This window comes from Balaenoptera acutorostrata, chromosome 1, assembly GCF_949987535.1.
Source record: "Balaenoptera acutorostrata chromosome 1, mBalAcu1.1, whole genome shotgun sequence".
Taxonomy (NCBI): domain Eukaryota; kingdom Metazoa; phylum Chordata; class Mammalia; order Artiodactyla; family Balaenopteridae; genus Balaenoptera; species Balaenoptera acutorostrata.
Window position 1 is genome coordinate 186,056,670 of NC_080064.1, and position 13,259 is coordinate 186,069,928.

General features: G+C 34.6%; 1 pseudogene; it reads left to right on the forward strand.

Annotated features, from left to right (window-relative positions):
• The first annotated feature begins 4,192 nt into the window (after positions 1–4,192).
• On the forward strand, positions 4,193–5,033 carry LOC103013867 (poly(A) polymerase alpha-like; annotated as a pseudogene).
• Positions 5,034–13,259: the final 8,226 nt, after the last annotated feature.

Below are 13,259 nucleotides of genomic sequence, written 5' to 3' on the forward strand. Positions count from 1 at the left end.
AATTTTGTTTATCTTCTTAAAGAACGAGGTTTTAGTTTTATTGATCTTTGCTATTGTTTTCTTTGTTTCTATTTCATTTATTTCTGCTCTGATCTTTATGATTTCTTTCCTTCTACTGACTTTGGGTTTTCTTTGTTTTTGTTTTTCTAGTTGTTTTAAGTGTAGGATTAGATTGTTTATTTGAGATTTTTCTTGTTTCTTGAGGTGAGATTGAATTGCTATGAACTTCCCTCTTAGAACTGCTTTTGCTGCATCCCATAGGTTTTGGGTCATCGTGTTTCTTTGACATTTGCTTCTATGTATTTTTAAATTTCTTCTTCAATTCTTCAGTGATTTCTTTGTTATTTAGTAGCACACTGTTTAGCCTCCATATATTTGTATTTTTTACAGTTTGTTTGTAATTGACTTCCAATCTCATAGCATTATGGTCAGGAAAGATGCTTGATTTGATTTCCATTTTCTTAAATTATCTGAGGCTTGATTTGTGACCCAAGATGTGATCTATCCTGGAGAATGTCCCATGTGCAGTTGAGAAGAAAGTGTATTCTGCCACTTTTGGATGGAATGTTCTATAAATATCAAGTAGATCAATCTCATTTACTGTGTCATTTAAAGCTTGTGTTTCCTTATTTATTTTCTATTTGGATCATCTGTCCATTAATGTAAATGGGGTGTTAAAGTCCTCTACTATTATTGTGTACCTGTTGATTTCTCCTTTCGCAGTTGTTAGCATTTGCCTTATGTATTGAGGTGCTCCTATGTTAGGTGCATAAACATTTATAATTGTTATATCTCCTTGGATTGATCCTTTGATCATTATGTAGTGTCCCTCCTTATCTCTTGTAACAGTCTTTATTTTAAAGTCTATTTTATCTGATATGAGTATAGCTACTCCAGCTTTCTTTTGATTTCCTTTTGCATGGAATATCTTCACTTTCAGTCTGTATGTGTCCCTAGGTCTGAAGTGGGTCTCTTGTAGACAGCATATATGTGGGTCTTGTTTTTGTATCCATTCAGCAAGCTTGTGTCTTTTGGTTGGTGCATTTAATCCATTCACGTTCAAGGTAATTATGGATATGTATGTTCCTATGACCATTTTCTTAATTGTTTTGGGTTTGTTTTTGTAGGTCCTTTTCTTCTCTTGTGTTTCCCACTTAGAGAAGTTCCTTTAGAATTTGTTGTAGAGCTGGTTTGGTGGTGCTGAATTCTCTTAGCTTTTGCTTGTCTGTAAAGCTTTTGATTTCTCCATCGAATCTGAATCAGATCCTTGCCGGATAGAGTAATCTTCGTTGTAGGTTCTTCCCTTTCATCGCTTTAAGTATATCATGCCACTCCCTTGTGGCTTGTAGAGTTTCTGCTGAGAAATCAGCTGTTAACCTTATGGGAGTTCCCTTGTATGTTATTTGTCATTTTTCCCTTGCTGCTTTCAATAATTTTTCTTTGTCTTTAATTTTTGCCAATTTGATTACTGTGTGCCTTAGTGTGTTTCTCCTTGGGTTTATCCTGTATGGGACTCTCTGTGCTTCCTAGACCTGGGTGACTATTTCCTTTCCCATGATAGGGAAGTTTTCAACTATAATCTTTTCAAATATTTTCTCAGACCGTTCCTTTTTCTGTTCTTCTTCTGGGAACCCTATAATTTGAATGTTGGTGTGTTTAGTGTTGTCCCAGAGGTCTCTGAGATTGTCTTCAATCCTTGGCAGTCATTTCCACCATTTCATCTTCCAACTCACTTATTCGTTCGTCTGCCTCAGTTATTCTGTTATTGATTCCTTCCAGTGTATTTTTCATTTCAGTTATTGTGTTGTTCATCTGATTTGTGTGTTCTTTAGTACTTCTAGATCTTTGTTAAATATTTCTTGTTATTTGTCAGTCCATGCTTCCATTCTTTTTCTGAGATTCAGGATCATGTTTACTATCGTTACTCTGAATTCTTTTTCAGGTAGATTGCCTATTTCCTCTTCATTTATTTGGTCTTTTAGGTTTTTACCTTGCTGCTTCATCTGTGACATATTTTTTTGCCATCTCATTTTTTTTTTTCTTTTTTAGGAGTGGGATTGTGTTCCTGTTTCACTGGTTGTTTGGCCTGAGGCTTCGAACACTGGAGTTTGTAGGCTATTAGGTAGAGCTGGGTCTTGGTGCTGAAATGAGGACCTCTGTGAGACCTCATTCCGATGAAGATTCCCTGGGTTTTGAAGTTCTCTGTTAGTCCAGTGGTTCAGACTTGGAGCTCCCACTGCAGGAGCTTCTGCCCAAACCCGGGCTCATGAACCAAAATCCCACAAGCTGCGTGGGGTAGCCAAAAAAAAAGAACAATAACAAAGTAAAAAACAAAATTAGACTAGGAAACTAACAGACATGTTAGAAAGAATATAAAAATTAAAATATAGATGAATCAACAACCAGAAGGTACATCAGTACCACAATAGTAAAAAAGAGGAGGAGGGAAAAGAAAAAAAAAAGAAAAAGAAAAAGTGGGAAGTTCTTGGCTGTGGAGGGCGGGGCCTAAGCAAGTGTGAGATTTCGGTGGTGAGCGGGGCCTATGCTCAGGATCCACACGTCTGGAAAAGCCCTGGGGGCTGTGGGAGGTGGGGCTTAGGCTCAAGGAACAGAAGGGGCCCAGGCGTGCCCCCCACCCCTTGTCTCAGAGGACAGAGGACCTCACCTGGGAGCCCAGCAGGTCTCCTGGGCTCGGGTGGGTAGAGCAAAGGCCCTCTTCTCCTCTCCTGCTCCTCCTGGCGTCTGGGAGGGCCCCTCCCACCTGCTTCTCCTGATCTCCCCGTCCTCCCTCCTATGCCCCCAGGACCAATGTGGCTGGGGTGGGAGGGAGGGGCCTTGGAGGGCAGGGCACCAGCCTGGGAGCTCAGCCTGCTGCCAGTGCTGGAGTGGGCGGGGCAGTTGCCCTCCACTCCTCACCCGCTCCTCCTGGAGGGCCCCTCCTGCCTGCCTCTCCTGTTCTGCCCCCAAGGACCCACGCTACCTGGAGGGGGCTTTGGAGGGGCGCGGATCAGCCTGGCAGCTCAGCAGGCTCTGTATTACTTTTTTATATGAAATGTTTAGGCAATGAAAATCTATAGAAACAGAGAAGTAGATTAGTGATTGTCTGGGATAGGGCAGAGGTTTAACAGAAAATGTGTGTGAAGAATCTTATTAGAATGATGAAATGTTTTAAAATTTATTTATGGTAATGGTTGCAGAACTTGATACATTTACTAAAACATCATTGATTTGTACACATGAAATGGGTAAATTATACGTGTGAAATAGACTACAATAAATTAATTTTTAAAAAGGAAAAGTTCGTCTCATATTAAAAAGTCAATTAATATAATTCACTACATTAACAGAATGAAGGAGAAAAACAACACATCTTAATATTTGAATAAAAAATCTTTAACAGAATTAAACACACATTTAAGCTAAAAAATAAAAATTAGAATAGAAGTGAACCCCTCAATCAGATAATCAGCAACTAAGAAAAAAAAGCCTCACATAAGATAACTTTTCATTTTCAGGGACTCTATATTTTCAACTTAAAACTGAGAACAAGGTAGAATGTCTGTTCCTACCTCTTAAGACTGGAGACCTTATGTAATGAAAAAATAAAGAATTTGATAAGAATTAGAAAGTAAAAGTAAAACTATTTCTATTTGCAGTGATAGGATTATAGAAAATTCTAAGTTATAAACAAAAAAACCCTACAAAAACTATGAAATTATTGTATTAAAATTTTTGCATATGAGGTGAATATACAGTCTATTTTATTTTTATATAACTACAAAATTTCTTGTTCTAGATAAAAAAGCATTTCCCATTAAAACAAGATCAGGAAATAGAATACTTGGGTTTAAATGTATCAAAAGTTGTAGGAACTCTATGTTTAAAACCTCCCAAAACCACTGAAAGGGAAAAAAAAAAAAAAAAGACAAATGAAAAGATGGATCAATCTTCATAAATAGGAAGACTCAAATTTGTAAGATGTCCTTTTTCCCAAAATATTCACCTCCAAAGTCTGGTAGTCGTTTTGCAGAAATTGACAAGATGCATTTAAAATATATCTTATATTTAAGCAGTTGAACTCAGGGCGAGGCAGAACCCCCTCCCTCCTTTTTAGCTCAGTGGATCGTGTCCAGGTCCTCGGTGACAACTGTTGTACTGAGGAAGTGACTGGGTGGTGCGTGCGCAGGAGATGATGTCACTTCCAGTAACAACGCAGGAATCAGAACAAACACAGCCACTACAGAAGCACTACAGCATTCTGTGCTATCAGTTTAGCGGACCCAAAAGGAGACTGACTTCAAACTTACACAGAAGCTAATTGAGATTCCAAAGCCCTTTGGGGTTTTTGAATAGTAACAGGAACAACAATGCAAGACTTTAACTTTGGAAAATGTAACCTGGTAAAAGTGAATACAAGAAATCCGTGAAAACAAGAATCTTCCACAATCTGTGATTGAAAATGTTGGAGGAAAATTTTTTTACACTTGGATCTTACAGATTAGGAATATATACAAAAAGTCGCAAATATTGATGTGTGTTGCACCAAGAGAGATTGATTGAAGTGACTTTTTCACCTCATTCTATAAATTGAAATTACAGGAAGAAGTGAAAGATTTAGGAGCTGTTGAGGCATTTGTGCCAGTTATCAAACTGTGTTTTGATAGCTTAGGGATTGATATTTTGTTTGCAAGATTAGCACTGCAGACTATTCCAGAAGATTTGGACCTAGGAGATGACAGTCTGCTTAAAAAGTAGATAGAATATGTGTAAGGAGTCTAAACAGTTTCAGGGGAACCAATGAAATTTCACATCTAGTTCTAATCATTGACAACTTCAGGTTAACTCTGACAGCTATCAAACTGGGGGCCAAACTCCACAAAATCTATTCCAATATATTAGGTTTCCTTGGTGGTATCTCCTGGGCTAAGTGAGTAGCAGGAACTCGTCAACTTTATCCAAATGCAATAGCATCAACTTTTGTACATAAATTTTCCTTGGTGTTTTCTAAATGGTATGTGTTTAGATTATATTAAAATAAAATTAATTTTAAAATAAATAATAAAATATGTCTTACATTTAAAAAATATTGGATAGCCAAATGATCATTAAAAAGAAGTGTCAATTAAAAAGACATACACTAATTGATTGTGAGTTACTCTATTTTCACATTAACCAAAAGAGTGTGGTATGAACATGAGGATAGAAAAGTACAGAAGATACTTACATGAACAGACACTTAAATTGTCAATAATATTTTTAAAAATCTCCTCAAAGAAAACTAAAGGAAAATGGAAAGTCATTGAAACAAATGGCTGGAACAACTTATAAACATATAAAAAAGTTGAAATTTGTCACTTATCTCTCTCCATACATCAAAAATTAATTTGAGATGAATCAGTGAGATAAATATAAACACAAATATAAAGTTCCTAGAAGAAAACATGGGAGAATATTTTCTCAGATTTTGAGTGGACAAAGTTTTATTTTATTTTATTTTTTTGAGCAATTGTATGTTTTGTTTTGTTTCGTTTTTTTGGCTGTGTTGGGTCTTCCTGCGCGTGGGCTTTTCTCTCTAGTTGTGGCGAGCGAGGGCTACTCTTCGTTGTGGTACGCAGGCTTCTCATTGCAGTGGCTTCTCTTGTTGTGGAGCACAGGCTCTAGGCATGCAGGCTTCAGTAGTTGCAGCACATGGGCTCGCTACTTGTGGCTCACGGGCTCTAGAGTGCAGGCTCAGTAGCTGTGGCGCACGGGCTTAGTTGCTCCGTGCCATTTGGGATCTTCCTGGACCAGGGATCGAACCCGGTCCCCTGCATTGGCAGGTGGATTCTTAACCAGTGCACCACCAGGGAAGTCCCAAGTGGACAAATATTTCTTTTTTTTTTTTGACAAATATTTCTTAAATTGAACCCAGAAAATATACAATTTTTTAAAAAGCACAAATTGGATTCCTTCAAAATTAAAATCTTCTGCTCATCGAAAGATACTTTTAACAAAATGAATTGACAGACCAAGATGGGGAAATATATATATATATATATATATACACACACACACACACACACACACACATATTTATTTATTTATATGTGTGTGTGTGTGTGTGTACACACACACACTATCAGGCCATTATGTATATATTGGATTGTCTTTCCAAAATTTATATGTTGAAGCTGTAACCCCCCAATTTGATATATTTGGAGATAGGGTTTTAAAGAGTTAATAAAGGTTAAAGAAGGATATAAGGGTGAGGACCTAATTCAATATGACTGGGATGTTTATAAGAAGAGAGAGAGAGAGGGATGTGTGTACTTAGAGAAAAGCCGATGTGAGAACATAGCGATAAGGTGGGGCAAGGAGAGTGGTATAAGGAGAAACCAAAACTGCTGACCCCTTGAACATGGCCTTCTAGCCTCCAGAATTTTGAGAGACAAATTTCTGTTGTTTAAGCCACCCAGTCTGTGGTATTTTGTTATGGAAGCCTTAGAAGTATAATAATAATAATAATAATTATTATTATTACTACTACTATTATTATATGCGTGTATATATATACACAAGTATTTCTTTCCGAAATAAATTATTATTATATGATATTAGTATATATTATACATATATATGTATATGTATATACACACAAGGACTTCTTTCCAAAATAAATGAAGATATTCAGATATCCTGTAAATCAAAAATAGAAGAAAGACAAAAACCCCAATAAAATGGTAGAAACAGTGACAACAAATGTGTTTGATAAGAATGTGGAACAACAGGAACTCTCCATGCATTGCTGACAGAAGCTTAAAATAGTACAATCACTTTGGAAAAAAAACTTTGGCGGCACCTTCTTTAATTAAACTATAATAATTTTATGACCTAGCAGTTCCACTCCTAAGTATTTACACAAGAAAAATGAAAAGAGAAATCCAAAGGCAGGCACAAGTATATTTGCAGCATTTTTACATGTAATAGCCAGTAATTGGAAACTACCCTAATGTCAACTAACGAAGAATGGATAAACAAATTGTGGTATAATCCTATAATGTAGTACCACTTAGGAATATAAACAAACTACTGATCAATGAAGTAATGTGGATGAATATCCTAGTCATCATAAGGAGTGAAAGAAGCAAATACAAGTGAGTACATTCTGTAAGATTCCATTTTTATGAAACACTGGAGCACCGCCAAACCAATCTATTTTGATAGAAATGCACACAGTAAAAGTCTCCTGTGGAGGAGATGAAAAGAGAAGTTCCATGAAGGACCTTTCGAGGCCAATAGGAATTTTCTATATTTTGATAGCAGTATGGTTTACACAATTGAATGAATATGTTGAAACTCATCACAGTGGAAATCAATATATGTACATGTTTACCCTAGGTAAAATAGCTTTCAACCGAAAAATTAAAAATGCAAGGTTATGAGTAGTTAGCCCTGATGAAAAAGTATTACTTTAGAATTTAGAGGAATAAAAGAAAATAACCAGTTTAGAATTTACAGTACAACACAGCAGTCATTAGTTCACCTAAACAGTTATCTCAATTTACCCACTGCTTACTATTGTAAAGAACTAACAAAACAAAACCATGACTAAAACTACCTTCATCATTGACCTATTCAGTGCTAATTAAGAAATTTTTGCAACTTCTATGAATTTACGCCACGATATTACCTATAATCTCCACACATTCCAACAGTGTTATTAAACTTATCAACTATCTCCTGCTTTCTCCTCTCAAATTCTCAGATCCTTCCACCTTAATTGCATTCTTTTCCAAAAATATGGCCAATAATTTAGCTGCCATATTTCCATAGAAAATTCTAAAAATATGAAAAGTTTCTTTTGTTGGTTTGTTTTCAATTTTCTGCCATTACATATGCCAACCTACAGTAATTAAAGTTATTCTTTCCTACTTCTTATTGGTTGTGGTGGAATAAGATTCTCTTCTCCTGATTCTAGTGTAACACTCATTCCAGTCTGTCTTTTAAGTGACCTAAGCATTTCAGTTATCTTCTTTCCCAATTATGTGTTCCACATGTTTTCCTTTATTGGCACTTTCCTCAGCATCCCCATAGGCTCCAGTCTCTCCCATTCTCCTTTTAACAGCCACATGTCTTCAAAAAATGTTCACATTTACTTTTTTCTCCCTTCCTCAACCATGTGTAATCAACTTATAACTTTCTGGCTTTTATTCTCTTTATTTAAACAAAACAGGTTTCATTAAATCTGTGCCAAGGGATCCAGTGGACAATTTTTATTTCATACACATTTGACCCCCAAAGTATTAGACCTGTTGACCTCCTTCTCTAAACATGTCTTTCCTTTGGTCCTGGGAAGTTTTATTCACCTGGCTTTCCATCTGTCTCTGGCTGCGTATCACATTCCTTTATAGGCTTCTTCGCCTTTGCTTTTTGGTTAATGTTGAGGGAACATCAATGCTACAATCAAGGCCTTAGAACTTTCACTCTTTAAACCTTCCACAGACAATGGCATTTACTCCCGTGTAGCCTATTGTCTTCTTATATTGAAGTCTCACACATCTATTTCTGCAGTCCACATCTAATTCTTGAGCCTCATGTCCTTATAGCTGACTGTTTCTTAGAACTAACCAATTGGGTATTTCACCAGCATCTCAGAACACAACCTGTCCCAAATGAAAGACTTTGCTCTAATGCTCCCCCTCACAATTATGCTTTTCTCTTATTCCATCCGCCAGTAGTTGCATCTTATCCAGTCTTTCATTCAGGTTTCTAAGCTTCAGATCTTGCTTCTTTAAATAATTGTCTTCACTTTTCACTAATTTCCTCAGCTTCATGACTTTCTACTTTCCTCCCATCTTCTAAACTAGTTTAAGTCTCCTTTTTTATGCCCCCAATGCATCCTGCTCTTCCCTCTTTATAAGATGTATTTTTCTTCAGTTATTTGACCTATATCCATATATTCTAACTGTAATCCAGTTTTAATGGGGATTACATTTACCCACTTCTCTAGCCTCAGCTCTTATGTAAGTTCTTATCCCATAGCAGGATTTCAATAACTATATATTGAATTAATTAGTTAATTAATTAATGACAATCTCTTTATGTTTAAGAGCCTAGAAGGAAATATAACCCAATATGTGTACTACCTCAATGCTTGTTGAAATTGGTTTGGGGAAGATGTCCATTTATTCTGCTCTCTGCATATTAACAATGAAATATAGAGAGAATGGTTACTTAATAGTAACATTACAACATTAACAGTTTCTGGGAGAATAAGTTCATTATGATGATAGGTACAAAAATCTGTGGTTCATGATAAAAGTTTGTGATTGATTAATCAGTGGAAGCAATTGGTAATTATGGTATTCTGAGAAATGTGATGGTGAAAGCGTTGACAAACACAAGGTGGCAACTTAAACAGCAGATCAAGGAAGCTATTTATTGAAAAACATATCTTTTGCTTATAATATAATATGTTTCACACATTTTACAATGAACTAGTAATATAGCGTTGAAGAAGATAGTCCCGCTTTTGATGAATTTACTGTCTAGATGCATAAAAGACAAGTGAGTTGGCAATTATAATACTGTGTCATAAGTGCTAAACTAAGGTATACACACAGTTACAAGAAAAGTTGCTAAGAGGATATGATTTCAGAGAGGGAAAATGCCAGAGACAAGGAGAATAGTCATGAAAGAATTGCAGTAATTCAAGAGTGACATAATAATGACTTGAAATAGTAACAATTAGAATAGAAACGGTTCTTGGCTTGGATTGAAGAATAGGGAATACCAAGAAAGACAATCTCAGAGTTAACAAGAACACCAGAGGCATCGGTGCCATGGGACGAGGGAAGAGAGCTCTAGGGAAAGGCAGGAGTCATCAATAGAAGCTGATCTTGCAGACAAATAAAATGAAGATTCAAGTTGTATGCATTCTTTCATAAAAATATTATATTTGAAACCCACTTTGAATATATAAGGATATAAAAATAGTTTTTTCTCCCTTTTAAAGAAAAAGATCTTATTGGCAAATTGGGCTTTGGATAAGAGTATACGAGAATGAAAATGTAACAAGGAGTTGACGAGAGGTGACATGATGAGTAAACCAAGTGCACTGAAACTGGAGAATATTGACCAGGGGGTATGGAGATAGACCATTACATAAAGGATAGTTTCCAAACTAGATAATTTATATATAAATTAGCAGGCATTGAGAACATTAATTTCCTCCAACAGTACATTAAGATGTGCACAAAGATTTTCCAAGTGGAAAATTTGAAAACTTCAACCTGAGCAAGTGATTTCTGTTACCTCAGTCACTTTATTGAACTCTAAGTAGAAACCTGAGGAGTATTTGAACGGTGTAGGGGATGAAGTCTAAGTCTTAGATCAGTGTCAAGACGTATGGACCAAGAATTACAATGGTGATGCTATATCCATACATAAAGGACAACTCTATCATAGAACAAATTTTTTTCTAGGTTGAAATAGGCAGATGTTGCATTAAACAGAAGTAGGAGTTTAAAATTCGGTTAATTAAATCATTTAACTCTTGCCTTCACACTCATTAGCAACACAACAGTGTATAAAATAATATGAACCGCCAAAATGGAGCTGTAGCATAAATGATTATTGATCATTTCTACATGTTTCTGTTACCAATATGAAACTTTCGCTAAGTAAGAACATATGTATCAAATAATTTGGTAGATTATAAATTTCTTTAATGCTTCCTTTAAGAAATTTTCAAACCAAATGCTAACATTCAGAAATTTAATTGCTATACAGTCATATAGCTTTAGGGGATTTTTTGGTTTGTTTTTACATTTATTAAGCAAATTTGCTAAATAGTAAACCTTATTTGTAATTATGATGCAAAATCACAGCTGAGGAACTAAACACATAAATTGGGTTCTGTCATATGTACAAATGCATGCAGTTTTAAATATACAGAGCATACACAGAATGCTCAGGTAGTGTAAACAAAAAAGCAATGAATCTGGCTCAAGATACTGTAAATATAGTGATACACAATTTTATTTATAATTCAACTAGAATATAGAGAGGATAATTTCCATCCCTCAGGGTTGTTTATACCATGTATAGTTAGAGAATTTTTCTCGCATATTTTGTTTTCTAGTTTTTGCTTTTGTTCCTAAGTAAGAATTCAATTATCAACATTCTTGGCTCTTGAAAAATAAGAATCTCCCTGACAAACCAGCATTACAGTTTTTGCAAGAATACTTCAACAATCTAATATAAGAGTTTTAATCAGGACCTTTTTCTAAAATAGCTTACATTCTGATAAAATTGGAATCTAGTGGAAAATGCTTTATTACCTTCCACTGTGTTTTTAGAGAATAGTCAAGCTTATTTTTGATGCCCTGTAAATAAGTACATATCATAAATAATATATAACAATATGAAATTGTTAACTCTTACATGATCAAGACAGTACATTTGCACTGCTTTCTTTAATCTGACTTGTTCATCCACATGCATTATGCTTCAAAGGTATAGGTATAAATAAAAGTTTTGATATATAATTTAAGCATTATATATGCAAATATAGGATAAATAGAAATAAAGGATTCAGTATGAGAGTAAAATGTCAATAAATACGTAGGCTGAGTAAGTTAAGATGAATAGTTTTGCATTATGATCTTGAGAGATTATTAAAATTATAAGAATGGTAATGAGAATTCATTAACAACAAAAACATTAATATTTAGATAAACAAATGTGACTCTCACAATGTCTTAGTAATTTAGGATAAAATTTGGATAGATATAAAAAGAGAAAAATTGAAATAAGTTATATGTGATATTTTAGAAAAATAGACACCTACATTTATTCCTTAAAAAATAATTTCCAAAAAGGAAAAAATTTATATGTGATGAAACATAATAATAAGAAAAATATTTTTCAGGATAACAATTTCTTCTAATTTTTCTTAGAACTTAATTGTATAAACTAGTTTAGTTTTGGAAGTGGTATTTCTACTTTTGTCTGATCACATCCTAGGAGATTTGGTAATTTTTCTGTGAAAAACTCAATGGAAATCTTTATAAAGTTTTCATCATAGATGATTTCTGGCAGGTTGTAGGATTTTAAAAAAAATTTATGTTTCAACGCTGAGTATAATTTGTTCTTCAGACAATCAAGAGTCAATGCTGTGTTGCGGATTTTGTGGTAATTTATAATTTCTTGTGAAAATAATTGTAAGAAAATTTTAGGAGACTAGGAATCTTTATTAATTTCCCAATCCTAGAGATTTGAAGTTATTCTGAGAACATTGTGAAAAAACCCTAATACTGTGCTAAGTAATGGAAATAGAGCATGCACAATATATAATACTCTGATATTACCCAGCCAGTCTTTTATCTGGTGAAAGAGACAGGCTTGTAACTAAAATCTATTACAAAACTACTATACCTTTGTCTAACTGATACTTGAAAAGCTTAGGAAAAATTAAGAAGACTTAATTCAACCTAGAAAAAATAGGAACACTTAATACAGCCAAAAAGGATTTGATTTTGGAGAGAAGGTACAACTTGAATAAATATGACTTTATCTGGAGATGAATATGACTTTATCAGGTCTTGCCCATAGTGAATTTCAGGCAAAATAGAATCTTCTAGCTCATCCATTCTGCAGCAAGTATCACCCCTCATTTAATTTAATGGTAGTATAAATCATATAGTATTGTAGTCATTTTCAGCTTCACCTTTTCCACAAATAGTGGGGTTCTTTTCATTTTCACCTTTGTATCTAACTCACTTTTATACCCCAGTACTGGTACCTAGTTATTTATCTGAAAACACATGTTGGCATATTACCGATTACACTAAGGCATCTTATATCTGTTATAATAAAATTTCAGCCTATGGGTTGTATTTTCCATCTTAGATCCAAGTTTAGTCTTCTATTTTCACATAATAAGAAATGGATAGCTAATCATAGAATGTTTTCAGAGTCATATTCAGTCACAGGGAATAGAATAATCGGCCTACTTCAGAAGCATAGCTTTCCCTGAGATGTATATATATTACATATCACATTGTGTGCTTTATTACCATAACATATAAGTACACAGACACTTCAGAACATTATGTGTATAAGATAAAATTAAAATAATTACAACAAAATCTCCCTGACAATCATATTTCTACTATGAAAAAATACTTGTAATAAGTGAAATATAATCCATTTAGAGTTTAACAGGTCTTATGAAAGCAAATATACTTGAAATATGTTTTGGGCAGTTTGAACAGTTC